Source organism: Nycticebus coucang, chromosome 1 (genome assembly GCF_027406575.1).
Source record: "Nycticebus coucang isolate mNycCou1 chromosome 1, mNycCou1.pri, whole genome shotgun sequence".
Classification (NCBI taxonomy): domain Eukaryota; kingdom Metazoa; phylum Chordata; class Mammalia; order Primates; family Lorisidae; genus Nycticebus; species Nycticebus coucang.
This window is the reverse complement of record NC_069780.1, coordinates 86,801,491-86,828,606: the sequence shown is the minus strand read 5'-3', so window position 1 is coordinate 86,828,606 and position 27,116 is coordinate 86,801,491. Positions and strand designations below refer to the sequence as shown.

The 27,116-nt window shown below is 36.6% G+C and overlaps 1 pseudogene; it reads right to left on the bottom strand.

Moving 5' to 3' along the window:
* Positions 1-24,183: 24,183 nt before the first annotated feature.
* LOC128590579 (MORC family CW-type zinc finger protein 1-like) lies at positions 24,184-25,880 on the bottom strand (annotated as a pseudogene).
* Positions 25,881-27,116: the final 1,236 nt, after the last annotated feature.

Below are 27,116 nucleotides of genomic sequence, written 5' to 3'. Positions count from 1 at the left end.
ATTTACCTGATTCCCCTGAGAGTTACACACAGCCTTTTATTATCAGATTAAATGTCACAGGAAACATATCCTTTCAGCTTAAACAGCCAGAAGCTATTATGATTCTTTTCCCAGCAAGAGAAATTTGACCTCATATTCACGAGTTTCATACCCCACTGTGAAGCAGGCTTATCATTTCATTTACAATTAGATGACTTTAAAGTTCTTACTTGATGGAGAATGCAACAAAGGCTTTATTATAGCCTTAATGTAAAGCCCAAGAAGATTTTAGAAGGAAAAGGCAGAAAAAGCAACATTAGTCATTGGTCTGGAACTCATGATTTGGCACCTCCTTGGGGCCAAGGGAGAAAGAAAGTGGTGGTTATAATGATATAGTATAGTATATTCACTGTATTCATAACAGATACTGTGTGCTAGATAAGCATATACATTATGCGAATGGTCCCAACACAACCTATGACAGTCTGACTTACAACTTTTGACTTTACAATGGGTTTTTCAGAATATTGTAAGTCAAATAGCATCTGGATTTATCCTGGTTTTACTTAGGATTTTTCAACTTTGTGATAGGTTTATTGAAGTATTGTATATATTTTGAACTTATGATATTTTTAGTATATGATTAGTTCATAAGAACATAACCCCATTGTAAGTAGAGGAGCATCTGTATTCTTCAGTGCTAGCAAAACTTGCCAAGGTAGATATTATAATTCTTAGTTGATAGAAGAATAGCCTGAGGCTCGGAGAGACTTAATAACTTGTTCAAGATCATTCATTAAAGGGAAAGGCAAGCATTTTGGTCCTTGCCTGGCTCCATTATATGTCTACCCCTTATCTTCTACCCTCCCCAGGGTAGAAAATGAGGACTGTTAAGGTCCTATTTTCTGGTAGCTACTCAAATTTAAGAATAGTTGCAAATTAAAATAATCAAAAGCAAAAATACATCTATTACAATATTGTGAGTTTTCAAAGCTAAAGCAGTCAATTTGATACCAAATTATGCTGTTCCATTCTTCAGTGAAGTCAACAATGTTTCACAAATAGATTAGACTCTCAGACATGTTTTTTAAGTTGAAAGAAGATAATGCCATAGCTTTATGAAGAATCAAGAATTTGATCAAGTTAATTTGGCTTGATAACAATAAATGTTGATTAGGAACTGTGAAATTGAAATAGACCCCAAATTTTATCAAAACCATGGAAAACTTGTTTTATTTGCTACTAAATCTCAGTACCTAACATTTTAATAATAATTACTCAGTAGATATTTGTTAAACCAAAATTAGTGCACCTATGTTAAATCTATCTATAACTGCATAGTGTTTTAAACTAGATAATTTATATTAGAAGAAATTATTACTAACTAAAGGATTAATTTGGGGGAAGAGGTAAGATGGCTAACTGAAGGCAGCTTTCAACAGAGGGTCCCCTCCAGAGGGAGAGATAATGGTCAGAATGAACCCAATATAGCTGAAGGTTGGGAGCTGAACTAAAATAAAAAGGATTGAGGAGAGTATGTCATCCCTGCCGAGGCAAGCTGTAACTCCAAGGAAAAATATTTCAGGTACAAAACCCATCGCAAAGAAGATGAGAGTCTGTCCCCTCCCCCAGGAGAGTGGCTTGCTGTGTGCTCTCTACAAGCATACAATGAACAGAAGACCTTGTGTTTCACCCCATGGGAGAGAGCTGCTGAAGGCTGGTACTCCTTCTCCAGAGAGATCCCACTGTGACCCTGGGCATTCTCTTGCCTGGCATAAAAGTTGAACAAATATTTTCCCCACCATTCTGAACTCCTAGTCTACCCTTCTCCCCTCTCCTAGTAGTCTGGAGGCCTATTCCCTGCAGAGCCCAGTGTCTGAAAGTTCCTTGTGAGGGCTGGGCATCACATGGGCCATGGTGCAGCTACACTAAAACTGTGACTTGAGTGGAAGTGGGGTGACATGGGGGGAGGGGGAGTGGCCCAGTGCTGCAAAAGTGTGTGGCAGTGGAGGGGCAGGGGCAGTAGTACCATGGGTGGAGGCACAGTGGCAGTGGCAGTGGCAACACAGGGACCCTTGCAGCAGCAGCAGTGCACTCCTACAGGGGTCAAATTTTGGAGAGACATCTCCCTGATTCTGTGGACCACAGGAGGGAGCCAGACCTCACCCCACAGGGTACCAGAGGAGGAGTGTGGCTGTGGCAGAGGTGCAGACTCTGAGAGAGAGAAATATGGCTGTGACAGTAACTACTGGCTGGGACAGATGAGTGAAACACTCTCAGGTTTCCATTGAGCACTGGAGGGAGCCAGGCTCAAAATCCTCCTGTCTGCTCTCTGGTGGCAGAGAGCAGTGGCCTGGACAAGGAAAAACTGTCTCTCCTTTGACTCTGACAAGCACATATCCCTAGCACATTTGCTGATTGGAGGGAACTGGGCCACAGTCCCATAGGATTACCAGTAAAGGGACATGGCTGTGGTGTAAGGCAGGGAAGGAGGCACTAACCCTGCTGGACTAACACTTTTGCTAGGCAAGCATTCCTAACTCCATACCAGAGGGAATCACACTTGAGCTGCCAGTGGATCCCTGCTATCTGGTTGCTGGAGTCCTTTTGAACTCTCCCAGTTGAGCAGTGATTGTGCTGCCTAGGCAATAGATTTGGAACTCTTGACCTGGGCTGGCCACCCAGGGGCCCTCCAAAGTTGAGCCCTTGTTGTGTTATAGTGGGAGGGACTGATTCTCCTCTTCCAGTTGTCACTAATGGGGGCCAGGGTGTCTTCATTGCTTGAAACTCTCCTCAGCTGAGATTTTAGCCCAAATCTGCTGACTCTCTAGGATCAGATAGAGGCTGGCTGAATACAAGACAGAGCCACCTACCCCCATCACACCAATTGGGTCCTCAGAGTTTCTGGCTGCAAGACTCAAAGGGACCTTTGTAAAGCTGTAGGGGAAAAGACACAGTCACCACTCCCAGCTCTGTGATAAAGGACTGGTTAACTACAACTGCTGGAGCCCTCAATCCAATCTTAACCTATCAGCTTCACTAGACAAACTGTGGAAAATAATCATGAGGCAGAACAGTGGAAAAATTCTGGCAACATGAATAATCAGAGTACATCAACTCCTCCAATGAATGACAAAAGAGATACAACAGAAGATGCCATTAATAAACAAATGGCTGAAATGTTAGAAATAGAGTTCAGAATATGGATGGCTAATAAAATTAGTAGAATGGAGGAAAAGATGGAAATTGAAATCCAAAGAGTTGTGCAAAAGTTATCTCAAGAAATCAATGAATTCAAAGACAAACTCTCCAAGGATATAGACACTATGAGAAAAGAGATAACAGAGCTCAAGGAAATAAAAAAGCTATTTGAGGAGCTCTGAAATACAGTAGAATCCCACAGTAATAGAGTTGAACAGGTAAAAGAAACAATCTCTGAAACTGAAGAAAAAGCTTTTGAATGTTCTCAAATGCTCAAAGAGGCAGAGAGATGGAGAGGAAAAACTGATCATTCCCTGATTGTGGGACCACTGAAAAAAGATTAAACATTTGTCTTATAGGAATTCCTGAAGAAAAAGAGGATGGTCCTAAAGCTATGGATGCTCTACTACAAGAGATTATGAAGCAGAATTTTCCAAGCCTGGCAAGAGATACAGACATGCAGATAGGAGACAGTTTCAGAACCTCAGCACGAGTCATTCCAAATTAAGCATCTCCTAGACACATTGTAATTAACTTTGCCAAAGCTAATATGAAGGAGAAAATTCTGCAAGCAGCCGGACATAAGAAAAGTATAACACACAAGGGGAAGAATATTAGAAAGACTGCAGATCTCTCAGCCGAAGTTTTTTAAGCCAAACGTACTTTACTGATTTACACATGTTGAAGAAATTTGCCATAACTAAACCAGATCTCCAGGATATTCTAAGACCCATTCTTCATAACAGTAAGTTCAATGGTCTACAACCAAAGTAAACGCACCTAGAAAGCCTTGAACAAAACCTAACATCCATAATGTTGAAAGGATTAAAAATATCCACTGGACATTTGAAAATCATGACAATCAAAACACTGCCATGCCTATCAATTCTCTCAATTAATATGAATGGCTTCAATTGTCCTCTAAAGAGGTCCAGGACTGGCTGGACCTGGATTTTTGTATCCAGGCTGACTGGATACAAAAACTCAGGCCAGATATCTGTTGCATGAACAAGTCTCATCTTACCTTAAAGGATAAGAAAAGATTAAGGGTGATAAGATGGATATCTACAATATAGGCAAATGGAAATCAGAAAAAAACAGAAGTGGCAATTTTATTTAGAGATAAGATAAGACTGGGAGAGAATATCTGTGAATTGGTTTGAATGTTCTGTGGCAATCCACAAGTCTAACCAAATATTGAAATAGGAATTTAGGATTTAATTTGCCTTGTGATGTTTGGAATTCACTATTTGTACTTTAAACTAAGGTTATAGTTGAAGCTATTTGGGATTGCTATTGGGAGGATCACTAAATTTATGGAGGAATTAGTCACAAATGACTTTAGAAAATATTGTCATATAGTTCATTTCATCATTTTCTGTTGCAGAAAGCCATTCCACCACAGAATAATATGCCAGTGGTACTCAGTACCTCTTGTATATAGGTTATTGCAAATATTGCTCTGAAATGCTTAACTTCAGAATTACATTTTTTAAAGTAAATAATTCTTTTAAATCTATTTTGTAAAGATATGAAGTACAATAGAATTTCTGGAGTACAAATTGAACTATTTGCACTATAAAAAAAAAGAAAGAAAGAAAGATAATGATGGACACTATATATTTGTCAAAGGAAACACTTAACATGAAGAGATTTCAATGATTAACATTTACATTCCCTACCAGAATGCTCCTCAATTTATAAAGCAAACCCTAACAGATATGAAAAATTTGATATCTTCCTGCACTTATAATAGTTGGTGACTTTAAAACCCCTTTGGCAGTTTTGAATAGATCCTCAAAGAAGTAATAACCAAAGAAATAATAGACTTAAAGTTGACCCTAGACCCTAGACCCAAAACATGAACTTAACAGACCTCTATAGAAATTTCATTCTAATAAAACTGAATACACATTCTTCTCAGCAGCCCATGGATCATCCTTTAAATGATCACATCTTAGGTCACAAGTCTAACCTCAGCAAATTAAAAAGAATAGAAATTATTCCTTGTATTTTCTTGGACCATCACAGAATAAAAGTTGAACTCAGCAGCAAAAGGAATCTTTGTACTCAAACAAAGTCATGGAAACGAAATAACTTTATGGTGAACAATAGTGGGGACAAAGATGAGATTAAGAAGGAAATCACCAAATTTTGGGAACAAAATGATAATGAAGACATGAATTATCAAAACCTGTGGGATACAGCAAATGCAGTCCTCTGAGGAAAACTTATAGCATTGGAAGCCTTCATCAACAGGACAGAAAGAAAGGAAGTCAACAAATAATGAGTAATCTCAAGCAACTGGAAAAGCAAAAACATTCCAACCAAACCCAGTGGAAGAACAGAAACAACCAAAATTAGAGCAGAATTAAATGAAATTGAAAACAAAAGAATCATTCAAAAGATCAATGAATCAAAACCTTGAGTTTTTAAAAAGATTAATAAAATTGACAAAACTTTAGCTAACCTAACCAGAAACAGAAAAGCAAAATCCCTAATACTATAAATCAGAAATGATAAAGCAGAAATAACAATAGGCACCTCAGAAATTCAACAAAATCCTTAATGATTACTATAAAAAACTCCATTCTCAGAAATACGAAAATCTGGAGGAAATGGACTAATACTTGTAAGCCCACCACCCTCCTACACTCAGCCAGAAAGAAATGGAAATTTTAAATAGACCTATATCAAGCACTGAAACAGCATTAACTATATGAAACCTCCCCAAAAAGAAAAGTCCAGGACCAGACGGCTTCACATCAGAATTCTACCAAACCTTTAAAGAGAAACTAGTATCTATATTACATTACCTTTTCTAAAACATAGAAAAAGAAGAAACACTTACCAACACATTCTGTAAAGCAAACATCACCCTGATCTCCAAACCAGGAAAGGACCCAAAAAAGAAAGAAAATTGTAGACCAGTATCATTAATGAATATCAATGCAAAAATATTCAATAAGATCCTAGCAAACAGAATTCAACAACACATTTAAAAAATTATGCACCATGACCAAATTGGTTTTGTCCCAGGGTCACAAGGTTGGTTCAACATATGTAAATCTATAAATATAATACATCACATAAATAAAATAAAAAACATAAACCACATGATTCTCAACTGATGCAGAAAAAGCTTTTGATAATATCCAGAATCCTTTCATGATCAGAACATGTGAAAATAGGCTTATATGGGTCATTTCCTAAACTGACAGAGGACATCTACAGCAAACCAACAGCCAATATCATACCGAATAGAATAAAATTGAAAACATTTCCACTCAGATCTGGAACTATACAAGGATGCCCATTGTTTCCACTGCTATTCAATACAGTAATGGATGTCTTAGCCATTGCAACCAGGCAAGAGAAGGAGATCAATGGTATCCAAATAGGATCAGAAGAGATAAAACCCTCACTCTTCAGGGATGATATAGTCTTATATCTGGAAAATCCCAGGGACTCAACTACAAAACTTTTAGAACTGATCAAGGAGTACAGCAGCATCTCAGGATACAAAATCAATACTTACAAATCATTAGCTTTTATATAAAACAATAGTCAAGCTGAAAAAATAGTTGAGGATTCTATTCCTTTTACAGTAGTGCCAAAGAATATGAAATATCTGGGAATTTACCTAACAAAGGATGTGAAAGATCTCTATAAGAACTATGAAACTCTGAAAAAAGAAATAGCTGAAGATGTTAACAAATGGAAAAACATACCATGATCATGGATGGGAAGAATCAACATTGTTAAAATGTCCATACTACCCAAAGCAATATACAATTTTAATGCAATCCCTAAAGCACCACTTTCATACTTTAAAGATCTGCAAAAATAGTACTTACTTTTATATGAATCAGAAAAATCCTCAAACAGCCAAGACATTATTCAGAAATAAAAACAAATCAGGAGGAATCACACTACCAGACTTCAGACTATACTATAAATCTATAGTGATCAAAACAGCATGGTCCTGGCACAAAAATAGAGAGGTAGATATATGGAACAGAATAGAGAACCAACAGATGAACCCAGCAACTTATTGTCATTGATCTTTGATATGCCTATCAAAAGCATTAATTGGGAGAAAGATTCCCGATTTAACAAATGGTGTTGAGTGAAGTGGCTGGCAACCTGTAGAAGACTGAATTTGGATCCTCACCTTTCACCATTAATAAAAATTGGTTTTCACTGCCTTTTTCTGAAGGTAGGAGGTCTTTTTTTTGCAGATAGGGGGTGCCCTTTTTTGTGAAGTTAGAAGAATCTTTTTTTTGAAGTTAGGAGAGCCTTTTTTTGAAGTTGTTGTTGTTTGGGGGTGGTTTCTAGGGGGGTTGCATCACAGTGATAACACAAATAGTCAGCGCTCAGTGCTAATGCAAATCATCAATGCTCAGAGGTAATGCAAATGGTCAGAGCTCAGAGGAAATGCAAATAGTCAGTTCTCAGTGGTAATGATAATTGTAAGTGCTCAGTGTTAATGCAAATTGTCAGCAGTCAGTGTTATCACAAATGGTCAGTGGTCAGTGTTAATGTAAATGGTCAGTGCTCAGTGTTATCACCTGGGGGCCCCAAACTGGTAATCTGCCTAGGGCCCCATGGGAACTTAATCTGGCTCTACAGACAGCCCAGGAGTAGGAAACCCAATTTAATTGACAGTAAGTACATTTATATTCTGATTGCTATTCAGTTGTATATGATGTTGTATGTTGTGTGGTGTGTAAGCCCTGGTTCACACCGTTGCGATCTCTGAGCATACAAGGGTATGGCTGAACTCACATTAGATTCAGAAGAAAAAAGGCATACATGCCTTCTTTTTTCTGCGAGTTCACAGATCATATTGTGGTTCACAGAGGGTAGTGTGAACTGGAAAGGTGGTGGAGGAATCAGCTCTATAATCTTGCCTGTTCCCACACTGCATCAGTGTGACCCTGAGGTAAAAGCGGAGTTCCACCATATGGGCACTGGTGAGGCTGAAATGATGTGCACTGGCAAGGCTGCATTGATGGACACTGATCAGACTGCATTGATGGGCACTGATCAGACTGCACTGATGGGCAGTGCAGGCTACATGTCTCTGTGTGAGCAAAGTTATTGCTGGTATATTGTTTTTGTAGTGCTGTATATATATTGGTATTTTACTAATAGCAATTTGGAATCCCTAGGAAACAATGATATCAAGAAAGAGAAAATTTGACTTGGAGTGTAGGATATTCAAAGAAAGTGGACTTATGATTACTTTTTCTTGTAGTACAAGGAAAGAGCTGTGTGTTTGATATGCCAGAATATAGTGTCTGTGTTCAAAAAATACAATTTGTGTCAACACTATCAAACTCAACATAAAGATAAATATGATTGTTTGGTCAGAGAAGTGAGAAAAGATAAAATATTAAAACTGAAATATACATTAACAACTCAGCAAAATACTTTTGTGAAGCAGAAACAGCTAAATACTTCATCACTGCAAGCAAGCCTTCAAGTTGCCAAGCTAATAGCGTGCACTGGCAGACCATTCTTGGAGAGAGAATTTGTTAAAGAATGGCTTCTTTCTGTTGCCAAAGAGATGTGTCCAGAGAAGGCCAATTTATTTAGTAAAGTGAGTCTTTCAGGACCCTCAATTACATGAAGGATTGAAGAAATGGGAGACAATTTGCATCAGCATTTGCAAAACTCCAGAAAAAACTTTCCTATTTTTCCTTGGCACTCGATAAAAGTAATAATGTTTGTGATTCTTCACAACTTCTAATTTTTATTCGTGGGACGAATAACTGTTTTGAAGTCACAGAAGAGCTTGCTGCACTGCAAAGCATCAAAGGAACAACTATAGGAGAGGATATCTATGAAAAGGTTTGCCAAACTATGAATAGTTTGGAGATGGACTGGGCAAAACTAGCCAGTATGACAACTGACGGTGCTCCTAGCATGGTGGGGTCTTAAGAAAGGATTAATTGTTTGCATTAACTAGGAGATAGACAAACATAACCATTCTCATCCAATAGCCATACACTGCTTCATCCACCAACAAGCACTGTGTAGTAAATCACTGAAGTGGGACTCTACTATGAAAACTGTGGTATCTTGTGTTAACTTCATTAGAGGTAGTGCACTAAACCACAGACAATTCCAGGAATTTCTGTCTGAGCTAAATTTTGCCTGTGAAGATGTTCCATACCACACAGAAGTCCATTGGCTGTGTTGAGGGAGAGTTTTAAAACATTTCTATGACTTACTTCCACAGATTACAGCCTTTCTGCTTTCAAAGAAAAAAAGAAATACCAGAGCTCAATGATGCAGAATGGAAATGCACATTGCCTTTCTCACAGATGTAACAGAGCTACTCACCAGTTTCAGGGTGCAACTTCAAGGAAAGGGGAAGCTCATCTGTGATATGCAATCACATGTGAAAGCATTTGAAGTAAAATTAGGCCTCCTCATCAAACAAGTGAAGGAGGAAACTTTCTGCCATCTCCCTACAACTCAAAATCTGTTAGCAGAAAATCCATTGGTTGCATTCCCAAATAAAACGTGTGGATTCACTGGAAAAGTTGCAAAAGGAGTTCCAATTTAGATTTAAAGAGTTTCATCTTCATTAACAGGACATACAGCTTTTCCATAACCCATTTTCTATTGACATTGAAAATGTGGATACAATTTACCAAATGGAACTGGCTGACCTGCAGAATAATGACTCTCTGAAAGACGCCTTCAAGTCAAGCAGCCTTCCTAATTTCTATGCATCTCTCCCTTCTGAGACATTTCCTAATCTCAGGAACCATGCACTCAAAATGGCAACCATCTTTGGCAGCACTTATGTCTGTGAACAGACTTTTTCCAGAATGAAACATCTGAAATCTCCAACCAGATCTAGACTAATTGATGCACACTTTCATCACTTGTTAACACCTGGCAGTGACAGATATGGAACTGGAAATTGACTGTCTCATTAACCAAAAGCAGGCCCATAGTTCCCATTGAAATACTGGTAAGTTTGTTGATTTAACTTTACTTGTTCTTCATTTTAAATATTGTATTTGTTCCCGTTTTGTTTTTATACTTCAAAATAAGATATGTGCAGTGTGCATAGGAATTTGTTCATAGTTTTTGTTTTGTTTTATTTTGTTTTAACTATAATCCAGCCCTCCAATGGTCTGAGGGACAGTGAAGTGGCCCCCTGTTTAAAAAGTTTGAGGACCCCTGACCTTAGTGATTCAGAATTCACCCAAAATTACCTTTTCTTACCTGTAATTATATCACCTTAAAATTAGTAGCATTTTAAATAAAGAAATTTGCAATAAGATAACAGCATATTTATGACTTATTCTGTATCAGCAACTTGATTCATAATCACAGTTACTTTCAAATTAAATATTTAAAAATAACTGAGTGTATGAAGTATATAGCAGGAGTTTTCTGCTACTTTTTCTGAGACAAAATTGCAGGGGAGACAAAGATAACTGAAGAAATACACCTATATGCTGTATATTCATATGCTTTTTAATTACTGTAGCATGATAGAGGAGATAAGTATACCTATAGCCCCAGTTTTGTCAGCTAAAAATGAGACCAGGATAAACTACAAAGATGTAATGTATGCACACATACACACACATACACATTTTATTCTATAGATCTCTACTGAGATCTACTGAGAACTAGGAAGATATCCTGCTAGCCCAGACCACATGCTGGCCCCTTCTCTATACCATTTATTCTATAATACCTGACCCTGAAACAATTCCAGTCATTAAAATATTAGGAACAATTAAACAATAATAATAATAGACAGCAATAGAGATAAATTAAAAGAATTCCAATTCCAACAAAAAGGCTGTAGTAATTTAAAAATTTCTAAGAGGAATAAGATCAGAGTAACTCTAAGAATGACTTATTATATCAATTTTTTTTTTTACAACTAACATAATTAAAACTCTATGGGAGGAAACAACCCAATGTCCATCAACTCACAAATGATTAATAAAATATGGTATATGTATACCATGGAATACTACTCACCATAAAGAAAGAAGGAGACTTTAAACCTTTTGTATTTACCTAGATGGATTTGGAGAACATTCTCTGAAGTAAAGTATCAGTAGAATAGAAAAGCAAGCATCCAATACTAATATGGAACTAGTAAATGAATAACTACAGGTCCACACAAGAGAAAAACACAATTAAATACAGGAAGGGAGGAATGGAGTGGAGGGAGGAGGGAGAGGAAAAAGGGGGGAAGCTTGATAAGTTCTTGCCTAATGAGCAAAAATGGGTACAATGTAGGGGTGTATGGCACCACCCCTGGGTGAAAGGCTAAACTGCAACTTGGACTTTACCTAATAAATACAAACAATGTAATCTAATATTATGTACCCTTATATTAATCTGAAATTTTATTAGTTTTATTAAATCATAACTTTGTACATTAATGCATTTATGGGGTTCAGGGTACTGCTTCGATATACAATGTGAAATGCTTACATTGAACTAAGTAACATATCCATCACAATTATTCTCATTTCTTAATAGTTTTGAAATGTATCATTGCATCATGCACATCAGGTGTGATCCACCCTAATACCCACCCTCCTCCCATATCACCCTCATTTCCCCTCTCTCTCCTCTTCCTTTCTTCTTTCTGGACTATAGTTATGTTTTGCCATTTGTATGAGTGTGTAGGTGGTTATATATTAATTTCATAGTAATATTGAGTACATTGGATACTTTTTTTCCATTCTTGAGATACTTTGCTAAGAATAATATTTTCCAGCTCCATCCAAGGCAACCATAAAAGATGTGAAGTCTCCATCTTTATTATGGCTGAATAGTATTCCATGGTGAAAATATACCACAATTCGTTAATCCATTCATGGGTTGATGGGCACTTGGGCTGTTTCTGGGTCTTGGCTGCAATAAACATTCTGGTGCATTTTTTGTTGTAAAATAATTTTTGATTATCTGGGTATATTACCTAGTAGAGGAATTGTAGAATCAAAGGGTAGGTCTACTTTTAGTTCCTTGAGTGTTCTCCAAACATCTTTACAAAAAGGTCATATTAGTTTGCATTCCCACCAGCAGTGTAGAAGCATTCCCTTGATTTTGTGATGTGGGCTAATCTTACTGGAGTTAGATTATATCTCAAAGTGGTTTTGATTTGCATTTCTCTGATGATTAAAGATAATGAGCATTTTTTCATGTGTTTGTAGGCCATGCGCCTGTCTTCATCAGAGAAGTTTCTGTTCAAGTCTCTTGCCCACATAGAAATGGGGTCATTCTTTTCTTATTGATTAGTTTGAGTTATCTATAGCTTCTAGTTATCAGACCTTTGTCAGAAGCATAACCTGCAAAAATCTTCTCCCATTCTAAAGGTTGTCTCTTTGCTTTACTTACTGCAAGAGCTTTTTAGTTTGATCAGATTCCAGTAATGGATTTTTGGTGTTGCTTCAATTGCCCAGGGGGTCCTCCTCATAAAATATTCTCCCAGGCCAATTTCTTCAAGTGTTTTCCCTGTACTCTCTTCTAGTATTTTTATAGTTTCATGTCTTGACTTTAAATCTTTTATCCAATGAGAGTCATTTTTTGTTAATGGTGAAAGGTGGGGGTCCAGTTTCAGTCTTTTACAGGTCACCAGCCAGTTCACCCAGCACCATTTGTTCAATAGGAAATCTTTTCCCCATTGAATATTTTTTATAAGTTCGTCGAAGATCAAATGTCAATAAGTAGCTGGGTTCATGACTTGGTTCTCTATTCTGTTCCATAAATCTACTCCGCTGTTTTGTGCCAGTACCATGCTGTTTTGATCACTATAGATTTATAGTATAGCCTGAAGTCTGGAAATGTAATACCTCCTGATTTGTTCTTATTTCTGAGTAATGTATTTGCTATTTGAGTTTTTTCTGAATCCATATAAATTGAAGTACTATTTTTTCAAATTCTTTAAAATATGACAATGGTGTTTTAATAGGGATTGCATTAAATCTGTAGATTGCTTTGGGTAGTATGGACATTTTAATAATGGTGATTCTTCTCAGCCACGAGCATGGTATGTTTTTCTATTTGTTAACATCTTCAGCTATTTCTTTTCTCAGAGTTTCATAGTTCTTATAGAGATCTTTCACATCTTTTGTTAGGTAAATTCCCAGATATTTCATCTTCTTTGGCACTATTGTAAAAGGAATAGAGTCCTTGATTGTTTTTTCAGCTGGACAATTGTTGACATATATAAAAGCTACTGACTTGTAAGTATTGATTTTGTATCCTGAGACGCTGCTGTATTCCTTGATCACTTCTAAGAGTTTTGAAGTTGAGTTCCTGGGATTTTCCAGGTATACGATCATATCATCACCAAAGAGTGAGAGTTTTATCTCTTCTGACCCTATTTGGATACCCTTGATCACCTTCTCTAGCCTGATTGTGATGGCTAAGACTTCCATTACTAGGCTGAATAGCAGTGGAGACAGTGAACATCCTTGCCTCATTCCTGATCTGAGTGGAAATGTTTTCAATTTTACACCATTCAATATGATATTGGTTGTGGGTTTGCTATAGATGGCCTCTATTAGTTTAAGAAATGTCCCTTCTATGCCTATTTTCTTAAGAATTCTGATCATGAAAGGATGCTGGATATTATCAAAGGCTTTTCTGCATCAATTGAGAGAATCATATGGTCTTTGTTTTTTATTTTATTGATGTAATGTATTATATTTATAGATTTGTGTATGTTGAACCAACCCTGTAACCCTGGAATAAAACCAACTTGATCATGATGTATAATTTATTTGATGTGTTGTTGAATTCTGTTTGCTAGGATTTTATCGAGTATTTTTACATCAATATCATTAATGATATTGGTCTATAATTTTCTTTCTTTGTTGGATCCTTTCCTGGTTTGGGTATCAGGGTGATATTTGCTTTATTGAATGTGTTGGGAAGTATTCCTTCTTTTTCTATGCTTTGGAAAACGTTGTATAATATTAATCTGAAATTTTTTTAAATGGTTTAAAAAGAGAGAGAGAGAAAGCTCTATAGGAGAGAGAGAGAGTCTAAATTCAATATTATGAACACTTAGAAACAACTTTTGACAGAGATACCACTGTTAACATTTGGGGTTAAACTTCAATATGTTATGCACAAAAGGAAACTGTTCAATATATTATGTGCAAAAAAAATAGGAGGAAAGTGAAATCAGAGTCCTAAGTCACCTCTTACACAAAAAAATCAATTATAGGGGATTTAGACTCAAGTTTACAAAAACTTTCAAAAGAAAGATAGAGTATCTCTATGACCTGGGGCAAGAAAGAGATTTTCAAATAAGATAAAAAGTGCAAACCTTAACAAAAAGATTAATACATAGTACTTCATTAAAATTTCAATCATTACATTCTTCAAAAACAATAATGAGAATAAATATGTAACTCACAACATAGAAGAAGCTATATTAGCAAAGCAACTGACAAAAGATTAATGAAAATATAAAAAGTACCTGAAGGTCAATATGAAAATTATAATTAACCTAGTAGAAAATTTGGCAAAAATTTTAAGTATTGGCAATGACAGTGACTTAAATAAAGAGAAAGTAAATATGGAAATAAACAATTGAAAGGAGCTCAACTGCATCAACAATTAGAAAAATGCATATAAAAATGATAATGAGTCAACATTTTACTCTGTCCATAGTAGCAAAAATTTTTAAATCTGATACTGTCAATGGTGGCAAGGACACGGGACCATGGGAACTGTCATGCACTGTTCATGGGAATGTAAACGGACAAAACCATTTTGGAAGATGATTCATATTCTCTGAAGCAATTCATATACAGAATCACGCGATCTCAAACTCAAGCACATACCCTACAGCAATGGATTCAAATTTTTTTGTCAACATATTCCCTAAACACTTTTTTTCAAGCTCTCAACATTTTACCCATTTTTATATTAACTGTCATTGTTGATCAGTTTTTATAATTCCAAATGATGTAACTTCATTTTAAGGCAAATATAGCATTTTAAAATAAAACTGCTTTATCTCTCTTGTTAAATGTGCCTACAGAATCTATATATAATAGTAAACTTTACCAATATTCATTTGTTTTACAATGTATATCAAACTCTTCTTTAACAGTCAAAAATTTAACATAATATCCTTTTTCTCCTTGAACTACCTCTATATGCATTTCTCCTATATAATTTTTGTCCCAATGGAATATATTTTATGCTTGAAAGTTTATCAGTAAAAATACTATCAATCTGTAACGTGAGAAAATAGTAAAGACAAAGGCATTCATGGAAAAGAAAGAAAAAGAAAAAGAAGGACACTTACAATTACAGGAACATGGAATAGACATATTTTCCATATTCCTCCTACTAATTACAACTAAAAAGCCTTGATTTTATGTGTAAAGCCAAACAACCAAACTCTGAAGGGTAGAGAGAGGAAAGAGTGACTAGGGCCCACAGGGCCCAAGGAATAACACAGCAATTATTCTCTGATTTGTTTTGGGGTTCTTTTGGTTTGTGGGAAAGGGTATTGTTTGTTCATTTGTATTTTGTTTGAGGTGTTTTTTGTTTGTTTGGTTGGTTGATTGGTTTGTTGAGGTTTGATTTTTTTTACATGACGTATCTCAAACTTGGAGCTGCAGAAGCTGAAAAACTTGAAATGTCAATAGATACATGTAGGATAATATTTAAAAATAAACATATCCTACATCAAGCACACAAAGTAAATTCAGTGTGAGTTCAAAATGACATGCTTTTTTTCCAGAGGCTTAAGAGGCTCGGACCCCTCTGGGTTACTCGCAGAGTTAGGCTTTTGGAGTTACAAATTTCTTAGGCCTTTTCTCTGATGCAGTACACCCTGTGAAGCCTGAGATCAAAGATATGGGCCAGAGGGTTGACATACGTTAACAACATATTGTCAGAGGTCTATAGGTACTCTGCCCTGAGGGAAGGACAGTCATTACTTCATACTGAGTAAACTGAGTGAATGCTTGAAGATATTCTTCTATAAACTCTGTTCCCCTATGGCTACTTTCATCTTTGTAACCTGCTCGTAAACTAGTCACTGTTTAGAGGAAGAGATTTACTACACGAGTGATTGCATTGATATGATAAATATTTCCTTTCAAGTTAAAATTCAGCTAATAGATAATGGATTAGGTGTGTACGTGACTGGAAGAGTATAAAACTAAAACTTGGAATAAAGAATTTTGCTACATGCCATTTCATCTCATCTAACTGCGTGTAGTCTGTTTCTTGACTTAATAGTTACAGGAGCAAGTTTACACCTACAGCAAAGCTGCTGCTCGTTCACGTCTCCAGTCACGCAACAGATACATATTAAAAACCTCTCTACCCAATGGAAAGAGTAAAGGGCAAGTTAGCAAAGCAGAAAAATTTTAGAAAAATAACTACCAGACTTAAATTAAACCAGGGGCAAAATTGGCTCCACCACAACCATAACAACCAAGGCTAAGTAAGAAGACTTGACCACCTTTAACATAGTTTCCCAAGTTCTTTCCTTCAAGGACTGTTTCAGAGCTAATCACACAGGGCCTCAAGCTTTCCATCTCCCTCGGCCAGTAACAACCTACCACCTGCAGTGTCAGTGAAGACTATATGGGGAACTAGATAGAACCGTTAAACTTCTAATCCCCCCAAGTAGTAATAAGGAGCATTCCCACAACTTCCCTTCCACCTGGCAGTAACAAGAAAGGTCTTACCCTACTAGAGTAGTGTCACATAAATCCAGCTAAAACTGGTTTAAGACATGAAGTCTCATAATATAATGCAAAAATGTCCAAGAATCATTCAAAAATCACTTATCATACCAATAAACAGAAAGATTTCAAGCTGAATTTTTAAAATTAATAATATTAACACCAATTAGAAAGAATTGTTAAAATTACTTGACAAAGATTTTAAAGCAACCTTGACAAAGATGCTTCAAACAACAATTACAAAAAATTGAAACAAATGAAAAGAAATAGAAAATTCCAGCTAAGAAATATTAAGTCTCAGGAAAGGAATAAAATATGTAAAGAAGGATGAAATGGAAATTACAGAACTGAAAACTGAAACCTAAATAAAATTCTCAGTAGATGAGATCAATACAAGAGAGTGAAAGAGAAAAGAATAAGTGAATTACAATATGCAACAATATAAATTATCCAATCTGCACAACAGAAATAAGTTTTAAAAAGTGAATAGAGTCTCAGGGGCCTGAGAGAATATAACAGAAGATGTGACAATTGTGTCATCAGAGTCTAAGGAAATAAGAAAGAGGATAGGACAACAAATGTACTCAAAGAAATAATGGCAAAATTTTTAAAAACCTTAGAACTACAGATTCAAGAATCTGAACAAATATGTAACATTATAATCCCAATGAAATAGATATAAAACACACCATAATTAAACTTTTGAAAACTAAAAATGAAGAAAAAAACTTGAAGGCAGTTGGGGAGAAATGACAACTTAATTACATGGGGAAACAATTTGAGTGACTATCTTTTAACAAAGAAAGAAATCTTGTCATTTGCACCAACATTGATAAACCTGGAGAACATTACATTAAGTGAAATAAACCAGGCACAGAAAGACAAACACCATGTGATTGCACTTATGTGTGAAATCTAAAAAAAAGCAAATTCAAAAGAGGCTGAGAATAGATGGTGGTTATCAGGGACTAATAGGGTAATTGGTGGATAGGACTGGGAAGATGTTAATCAAAAGATACTAAGTTTCATTGACAGGAAGAATAAGTTCAGGATAGCTGTTGTATAACATGGTGACTATCATTAATAACAATGTATTATATTGTGTATTTGGAAATTACTAAGAGAGTAAATTTCATATGCTCTCACCAGAAAAAAAGTTGTGTATGTGAGGTAATTTTTTTATTTTTTCCAATTTACAGCTTTATTGAAATATAGTTGAAATATGAATAAGTGCACAAAATTCAAATGTACAATGTGGTGGACTTCAACATATCTATAAATCAATGAATCAACCATCACAATCAAGATAATGAACATATTGAACATCGCCCAGAATTATTGTGTTTCCCTACCACCTTTTCCAACCCCTACTCCATGTCAGTGCCACCATCACTCTTTTTCTTCTCACTGTAGATTAGCTGTATTTTCTACAATTTTATACTAGGTAGAACATACAATACACAATCTTTTTTTGTCCGACTTCTTTCACTTGGAAGAAGCCTTTCTGTCCAGGAATGGTGGCTCACACATATAATCCTAGCACTCTGGGAGGCCGAGTATAGAGTGGTACCTGATTGTAGTTTTAATTTGCATTTCCCTAATAATTAATGATCTAGATCAGTGGTTCTCAACCTTCCTAATGCTGCCATGTATTTTCATGATTAAAAAGGGGTCACAACCCATAGGTTGAGAACCGCTCTTCTAGATACAAGTTTGACTGTAAGACATTGTTTTGCCAATATTTTTTCCCAGCCTGTAGCTTGACTTCTCAATTTCTTAATCTTTTGAAGAGCAAAATGTTTTAAATCTCCTTGGATAGCTCATCCTTTTTGTGTGATATTTTCGAAAACATGACAAACACAAGGTCACTAACATGTTTTCCTATATTTTCTTCTAGAGAATTCATAGTTCTCTTCTACATTGAGGCCTGCTATTCACTTCAAGGTAATTTTTGTACAAGTTATGAGGTAACAGTGAAGGTTCATTATCTTAGGGAACATACGGCTATGGAAGTGTTTCAGTACCATTTTCTAAAAAGATTATTTTTTTTCCCACTGAAATGTCTTGGTTCCTTTATTGAAAATCAACTGATCATACACATGTGGTTCTGTTTCTTCACTCTCTATTCTATTCCACTGCTCTGTTTGTCTCTTTCTATGTCAATATCACGTTGTTTTAATTATTGCAATTTTATCATGAATATTGAAATTAGGTAGTGTCATTCCTCCACCTGAATCCACATGGCTATCACACTAGAAAAAAAATTTTTTTTCCTTGGGATCACACTGTTTGATTAGGTCAAGACAAGTCAACAGATGTGTGAGTTATATATGTTTCATAAGGCTCTAGGCTCAAAACTAGTATAAGTTAACTACAACTCACATGGCATTTAATATGCTGGATTACTTTGATTATTCTAAATCCTTTGCATTCCATATAAATTTTAGTATCAGTTTCTTAATTTCTACCAAAAACAAAGAAAAAAACTTGATTGTATCTTGATTGAGGTTGGGTTAAATATATTGGTCAATTGGGGAGAACTGACATACATTTTAATAATACTGAGTCTTCAAACACATGACTTAGACTATCTATGTATTTGTTTTATAACATTTTTTCAGCAGTGTTTTGTGTACTTTTCAGTGTACAAGTCTTGCACATCTTTTGTCAAATTTATCCCAAAGTATTTTATATTTTAATGTTATTAGAATGGTATTTTGAAAATTTCCATTCCAACTGTTTGCTTCAAGTGTTTAGCAATAGTTGATTTTTATAGATTAATATAGATTTTAGCTGATTTTCTACATAGACAACCACATCTGAAAAGCAAAAAGTTTTTACCCTCTTACTCTACAATTGGAATGCCTTTTCTTTCTTTCTTGTACTAACCAAGCTTCATCACAGAGGGTGTCTAACCTTTTGGCTTCTCTACACCATATTGGAAGAAGAAAAGTTGTCTTGGGCCACACATAAAATACACAAACACTGATGTGATGAAAGCTAATAAGCAAAAAAAAAAAAAAAAGGTCTATGCATAGTTTTTGTGATATCCACCACCACAGATAAGCAAAAAAGTCCTCATAAAATCTGCATGTGTCCTCTGAGCCACAGGTTGGATATGCAGGAAGTCCACCAGGAGGTGAGAGTGGAAAGATGTTGAACTGGAAAAGTGAGAGTGAACATTTAGACTTTCACTAGTAAGTATGATTTTAGCGTTAAGTTTTTTGTAGGTATACAGTATGTGTTGCATGACCAGAGATGTGGAAGAACAGCAGCTTTGCTGTGGGTATAAGCTCGCTTCTGCAATTATTAAGGGTAAACAAGAAACAGACTACATAGTATGGAATGGTGTGTAGCAAAGCTCTTTATTTCGGGGATCTGATTTTAAACACTTCTAGTCACATACACACTTAATCTCATCTTTGACAGCTTTTAATTTTATATTCTGGGTAGAAGAAGCCATAAGCATAATTTCCCCTTGAAAATCAGTCAATAACTCCAGGATGTATGTTTAAACCTTCCATTGTTAAACTGCTTCTACCAAAAATAAGCCCCACAGAGTCTGGTGGAATAGGGCCATAAATTCCAGGCTGAACTTTTCTAGGCTTTTGTCCAGCTAAGATTTCTTCCTCATATAGTATTGGTAAATCTAAAGCTGCACTTCCTTGAGTTGCATGAAAGAGATCCTGAACATCAGGAATTTCACAGGCTCTATTTCAATTAGTTGTTCTGATTCGCCTGTGCATGCATTACCCTATTGTCCACTGGAAATTGATTTGGAGTGCTCATATTGTTCATCATTGGGCCCAGAACTGGGTCCTGCACCCCATTTTTTGGATCCTGAGCTGGAATAAATTCTACCTTGGGTGGCAGGAGTTTGTCGTCTTTATCCTTAACAGATCTACATTCATTACTCCAATGTTTGCCTTTTCCTTAGCGGCAGTAGAGGCCAGGTGCTTGTGGCTTGGTATCTTGAGCTGCAGCAGCAAGAGCACTTTCAGTTTTAGCCTTGAAACATTCAGAACACGGATGCCCCATTTTTCTACAATTAAAACATTTTGCTTTCTTTTTAGTCCCATTAAGTGCCTCTTCCAAGGCTGTAGCATTAAGCTTTGCCTGAAATGTTCCAGAGCCAATATCCCAACAAGTGCAGAGATATTGTTCAATGGAAACATTGTCCTGATTTTTGACAGGTGTCAGGGCCAACTTACAATCTGAATTGGCATTCTCGAATGCTAAATGTAATAAAAGCATCTGTCTGGCCTGTTCTCCAGAAACAGACCTTTCAATAGCGGTCTGAAGTCTAGCTACAAATTCAGAATATGGTTCATTATTTGCTTGCATGATTCTTGTAAAAAACTGTTTAACCCCATCTTTTTCCTCTAGTCTTGGCCAAGCTCTAATGCAAACATATTTAACCTGCATTAATAAGTCTTGTGTTAATTGCAGCTGTTGGTGAATGTCAGCTTCAGGGCCAGTACCAATTAAAGAGTTAACTGGAGTTCCTTGAGCTTGATTTTGCAAAGTTGCCTCCTCCAGCCACCAAGCCTTGAATTGTAAAAATTGACCAGGGCTCAAGGTAGTATGAGCTAAAGTTTCCCAGTCAGCAGGAATAAAAATATTGTTTGTGCAATATGAATTTAAAATGCCAATCACAAAAGGAGAAGTAGGTCCATAGCATAAACAGCATCTTTTATTGTTCTTAAAAATTTTACTTCTATAGAAGCATGTTGAGTGGCTCCTAATTGACCATTCTCTTGAATTTCCCTGAAAACAGGATATGCTTGTATAACAGGCTCTTTATTATTACCCAATTCTGAAATTTGAACTGAGTTCTCATTAGATATAGCCAATTCAGAAACATGTGCAATGAAGCGAGTATCTGGGGGATTAGGCCACACGGGATAGATTCCTGGTGGATCATTATAATGTAAGGGGCCTTCCTTCCAGACCATAGGACCGTCTGGTGCAGAGGGAGTTAAAGGTTTGTATGGTGGAAGCACATCTTTACAAGAACCTGCTTTAGAGCTTGCTCTAGAGGAGAGTATTTCAGCTCCCTTCTTTTCTAAGAAGGCAATTCTTTGATTTATTGTTTGAAAAATTTCAGCCATAACCTTTTTTAGATGTTCGAACTCAGACTCTTTTTGAGCTGATTTCTCAGCCATTTCCATTAATTCTGGACAGCTCTCTGCATCACTCTCTAGACTAATTAAGTCACCCACATATTTCTTAGTAGGCTTAGCTGGTCTATTAGGCTCGGGTTCAGAATGGGACTCTGGCATATAATATTCATGTTCTAGTTGTCTGGGACTTTCCACAGCCTGCTCTGGCTGGTCTAACTGACCCAGCTCGGGCAAAAGTGGCGGGGGTGGCAACTCATCAGCACCAATCTCCTCAGTCTTGGAGGTTTGCTCAGAACATGTCTGAATGGTTCCAACACGATATGAACCAGCTGATACATTGCCCATATTTCCCTGTTTATAAAATTGCCTTTGTGGTGGGCACAATGCAGAGCCTGACCCACTTTCTTTCAGACTTTCAAATTAAGCTGGACTCTCCAGTCAGGCATGAACCAGTGGCAATGCTTAACAACCACATGGAAAAGTTCCCACAGGTTACTGGTTTTTACCAGAATTTTGGTGGTAGAAATAAGAGTTTTTAAAATGGCAATATACTGATCCTCCAAGGAGGAAGAGAGCTGAAGACTCGTATTATTTCCTCCCATGTTTCTTGCTATGCTGGAGACGTCCCATGTACTCTGTGTGGCAATTGCATCTGCCCAGTTACAGGGTTTTCAAGCTTACCTCAAGTGGCTTCAGCGAAGATCTCTCCAAGGCTTCCTGGCAGAGGTGTCCGTCCTCCAGCCCAGCATCCAGAAAGGCTTTCTGCTCCTTCGTGATCCCCTCCTCCTACCAACTACGCCAATATGTTGTGTGACCAGAGACATGAAAGAACAGCAACTTTGCCATGGGTATAAGCTCGCTCCCGCAATTATTAAGGGTAAACAAGAAACAGACTACACAGTAGGGATGGCATGTAGCAAAGTTCTTTATTTGGGGGATCTGATTTTATACACTTCTAGTCAGGTACACACTTAATCTATCATCTGTTAGTTTCACCATTACCTCATTTTACCTATCTGAAATTAACTTGTAAGGAAATATCCTGTTACCACATCAACACAATCACTTCTGCAGTAAACATCCTCTTCTAGACACTGACTAATCTCTTAGGCAGGTATCTAAATAAAGATCACGAAGAAGAAAGCAGCCACAGGGGAACAGAGTTAATGGAAGTGTACCTTCAAGCATTCACTCAGTTTACTCAGCATGAAATAACAACTGTGTCTCTCCTCAGGGCAAAGCACTTATAAACCTCTGACAATATGTGCTTAACATATGTCAACCCTCTGGCCTGTATCTCTTAGGAAGGGCGACATGCCCTTTGGCCTCAGACTTAATGGGGTGCACAACTTCAGAGAATTGGCTTGTGGAATTTTAACTCCAGGCAAGCTAACTCTGCACGTGCCTCAGGGGGGCCCAGGTCCCTTAAGCCTCTGTAAGAATAGCAAGCTGTTTTAAACTCACACTGAGTTCACTTTATGTGCTTGATGTAGGATATGTTTATTTCTAAATATTGCCCTACAGTATGACACTGATGGAGTCTTATTCTGCTCTTGATCTTCTGATAATACCAAGAATGACTACAGTTGCTTCTTTTTTGCTATTTGTATTTTACTGGATTTTTTTTTTTTTTTTTTGCTTTTTGTTATTGTATTTTATTTACATGTTACATATTAACATGATTTCTGGAAGTTTTTTTTTTAGTATAATATCTTACTTGGATGCTATGCTATACTAGTTTATTTTAAAACATATCATTATAAAAGTTGGGTTTTCTAAGACCAGCTCTTTCCTAAAGATAAGGGACAGGTGACCATTTTAGACAAGTTATTTTTCACAAGTTAACCCTCTTTTCTTATCTCTAAAAAAAAATACTGCTTCTGCAAAATATGATTTGTTTGAGTACTTTCATGTACATTTCACATTTTCTACTACTGTGAATCAAAGTTGGTTAAGTAGGGTTCCTGTTGTCTGCTGGCTATTGCAGACAATGGGTATAGCTTTTCTATCTCTAGATGTGTGTTTCTTCAGTAAGTGTATTTGTGTTGATTCCTTTGATATGCTATTGCTGGGGTCTTTCTTCAATTTTTCCCCTTCCTCCTGTATCATATTGACTGCTTTGAAGGCTCTCACCAGATGATGGCACCTTGATATTAGACTACTCAGCTTCCAGGACTCTGTGGCTGCTCTTCTGCCAGTCTGTTTTGATACCTTTGGACCAACTCTCTAAGTTGCTTCTCCTTCTCATTTTTTGATGGTGATACTGTGTTCATGGTGCCCAGAGGTATGGATGGTAGCTTTTCTATATGACAACAACTTCTTTCCAAGAGTTTAGGATTATTAGCACAAATCCACATGTCAAGAAATTCTTTTTCCTGATAATTAGTATAGGAAGGTAAGACTCTCCATTTAAGACAAAGATCACACTGTATTATGAATGGGTTGGCCATGGCTTGTCTTCTTTGATAATGAATAGAATCTAACGGTCTATCTGTGTCTTTGTTATTCTGGTATTCAAATTCCAGAATGAGGTCAAATTTCTATTACTGATCCTGGTGTCCTTACAGTAATGGACCAAGTACTGTCCCACCACTTTTAGTAGATGATTATATTCTTGGACATTGAGAAACTCCTGTTTATTATGGAAGGGTTCCATGACCTCCAAGGGTATATTAATAACTCCAACCACACCTGCACCAAATAAGGACTTCAGTTTCAGCTGTGGGAGCACTTTCTCATGCATTTTGATCAAATGGTTGTTACTGCAAATGAACTTTCCAGCTTGGCTTCAGTTTTCTATGTTTACCCCAAAGAACATGGAGAGTGTTCTTGCTTTCTTTAATTCTTTCGACTTCTCTTTACAGTGCTTATGCTTTGCTTCCAAAGCTCTCTGTAATACATCCTTGGCAAAAGATAAAGAGGTCTCATCAGACTGGTTTTCTTTGATTTGTGCTTCTTTCAACATAAGTTCAGCAATTTTCACTGCTTCTTTTGCCTTTTTAACTTAATTTCTAAATACTCCTTTAAAAGAAGATGTGGCATAACAGAGGCTTTCTGTGTCTGTAGGGGCAATAACATAGGTGTTTAGTTTTAAGTCTTTTGGCTTGAATGAATATTCTCATCCATGGGTCAAAATACAGAACAGATGTGTAAGCTCTGAATGACCATCTCTCTGGAAAATCCCAAGAGCCCCTGTTATCAATATATCTTCTGTGTCAGTTGTAATATCCAACTCTGGTTCTCCACTAAGCAGAAGCTTCATGTTATAAATAACCAACAAAGTGCCACATTTTCCATATATTACATCAAGTTGTTGCATCAATTCAGCTTCATTTTTAAATGGGGAGTTTTTTATAGACAATTCCATTGAGAATTTCTGGGGAATCATCAGTTACAGACTCTTTGGTTCTTGTTAATCATGAAGGCATTGGAACTACAACCTCATTAAGACCTCTTCTCACAGAATGTCTGAGAAAAAAGTACACGTCATCATTTCTTCCCAATTCATAAAAAGAATGAACTCTTTTCCAATTCTCATAGACCTACTTTTAAGACCATTTCCATATTACCCAATGAACTTCAAGGTAGATAGCCATTTTTTGGATGCTCCAAAGTAAATGATGTCTGAAGCTTCCTCAGGGATCATGCCACATCCATCATCCAGGAAACACAACACGAATCCACCCTGCAGGGTTTTATTATCCACTGAAAACACATCAACTATTGCAGCCTCTGCATCTCTTGCATTGTCCAGAAATTCAGCCAGTGCTCCAAAAAGGAAACTATGAGTTGTAGAGTTGGCATGGGTGAAGTCCAGATGCAGTTTACCTCACTACAGGGAACTATACTTGTCATCCATAACCTTGAACGTGACCTACTTGCAACATAAGGGTCACAGATGCCTGGCCCTCAGCTATACATCCCCCCACAACTGTGAGGTAATATTTTAATTATATAGTTCAAGCATCCACAAAACATCATGCTGTATACCATAAATATATACAATTTATATTTTTCAAAAAAATAAAGAATATTTTTTAAAAAAGCAAAAACTCTCAGGAATGGATTTACAAATTGTGGTACATGCACAACATGGAGTACTATTCAATCATAAAAAAGATGGTGACCTCACAGCTTTTGAAACATGTTCTTCTTAGTAAACTATCATAAGAATGGAAAGCAATTATCCAATGTACTCGGTACTACTATGAACCCAGTAGACAATCTGATACCACATAGGAGAAAAACTCAGTTTAATTTAGTTGTGCGGAGGAGTAATAAGGAAGGAAGAGAGGGAGAGGTTGGGGTGCTCTTACCAAATTGACACAGGGTCAAAGTGTTTGGCATATCTTTTGTGTTGGGGGCATAACCACAAGAGGAACTCTACTTAACAAAATCAAATATTTTGACCCAGTTATTTGTACACTCACATTAACCTAAAATAAATTTACTTTAAAAAAAAATAAGAGCAGACTTCAGCAGTGATTCCAGCGACAAGAACCTCCCTGAGAAAGCTTCTGCTCATCCACAGGAACAAGAACTTAAAGAGCAAGAGGAAGAGAAAGGAAAATTAGGGCAAGAAAACAGATAAAAGAAATCACCCATGAGGAAGAATGAGCAGAAAACTCCAGGTAACATGAAGAACCAGTCCAGAACAACCCCTCCAAGGGACCATGAGGTAGCTACTGCAGAGGATAACACTTATACAGAAATGTTAGGAATGACAGAAAGGGAATTAAGAACACACATGTTGAAAACAATGAAAGAAATGATGGAAACAATGAAGGTAACTGCTAACAAAGTGCAAAATAACCAAAAGGATCCAAAAACAGAATCAAATAACAGATGAACGATATGAAGAATATAAAAAGGATATAGCAGAGCTGAAGGAAATGAAACAGTCAATCAGGGAACTTAAAGATGCAATGGAAAGTATCAGAAACAGGTTAGACCATGCAGAAGAAAGAATTTCAGAGGTAGAAGACAAAGTTTTTGAGATAACTCAGACAGTAAAAGAGGCAGAAAAGAAGAGAGAGAAAGCAGAACATTCCCTGTCAGAATTATGGGACTTTATGAAGCGTTCCAACATACGAGT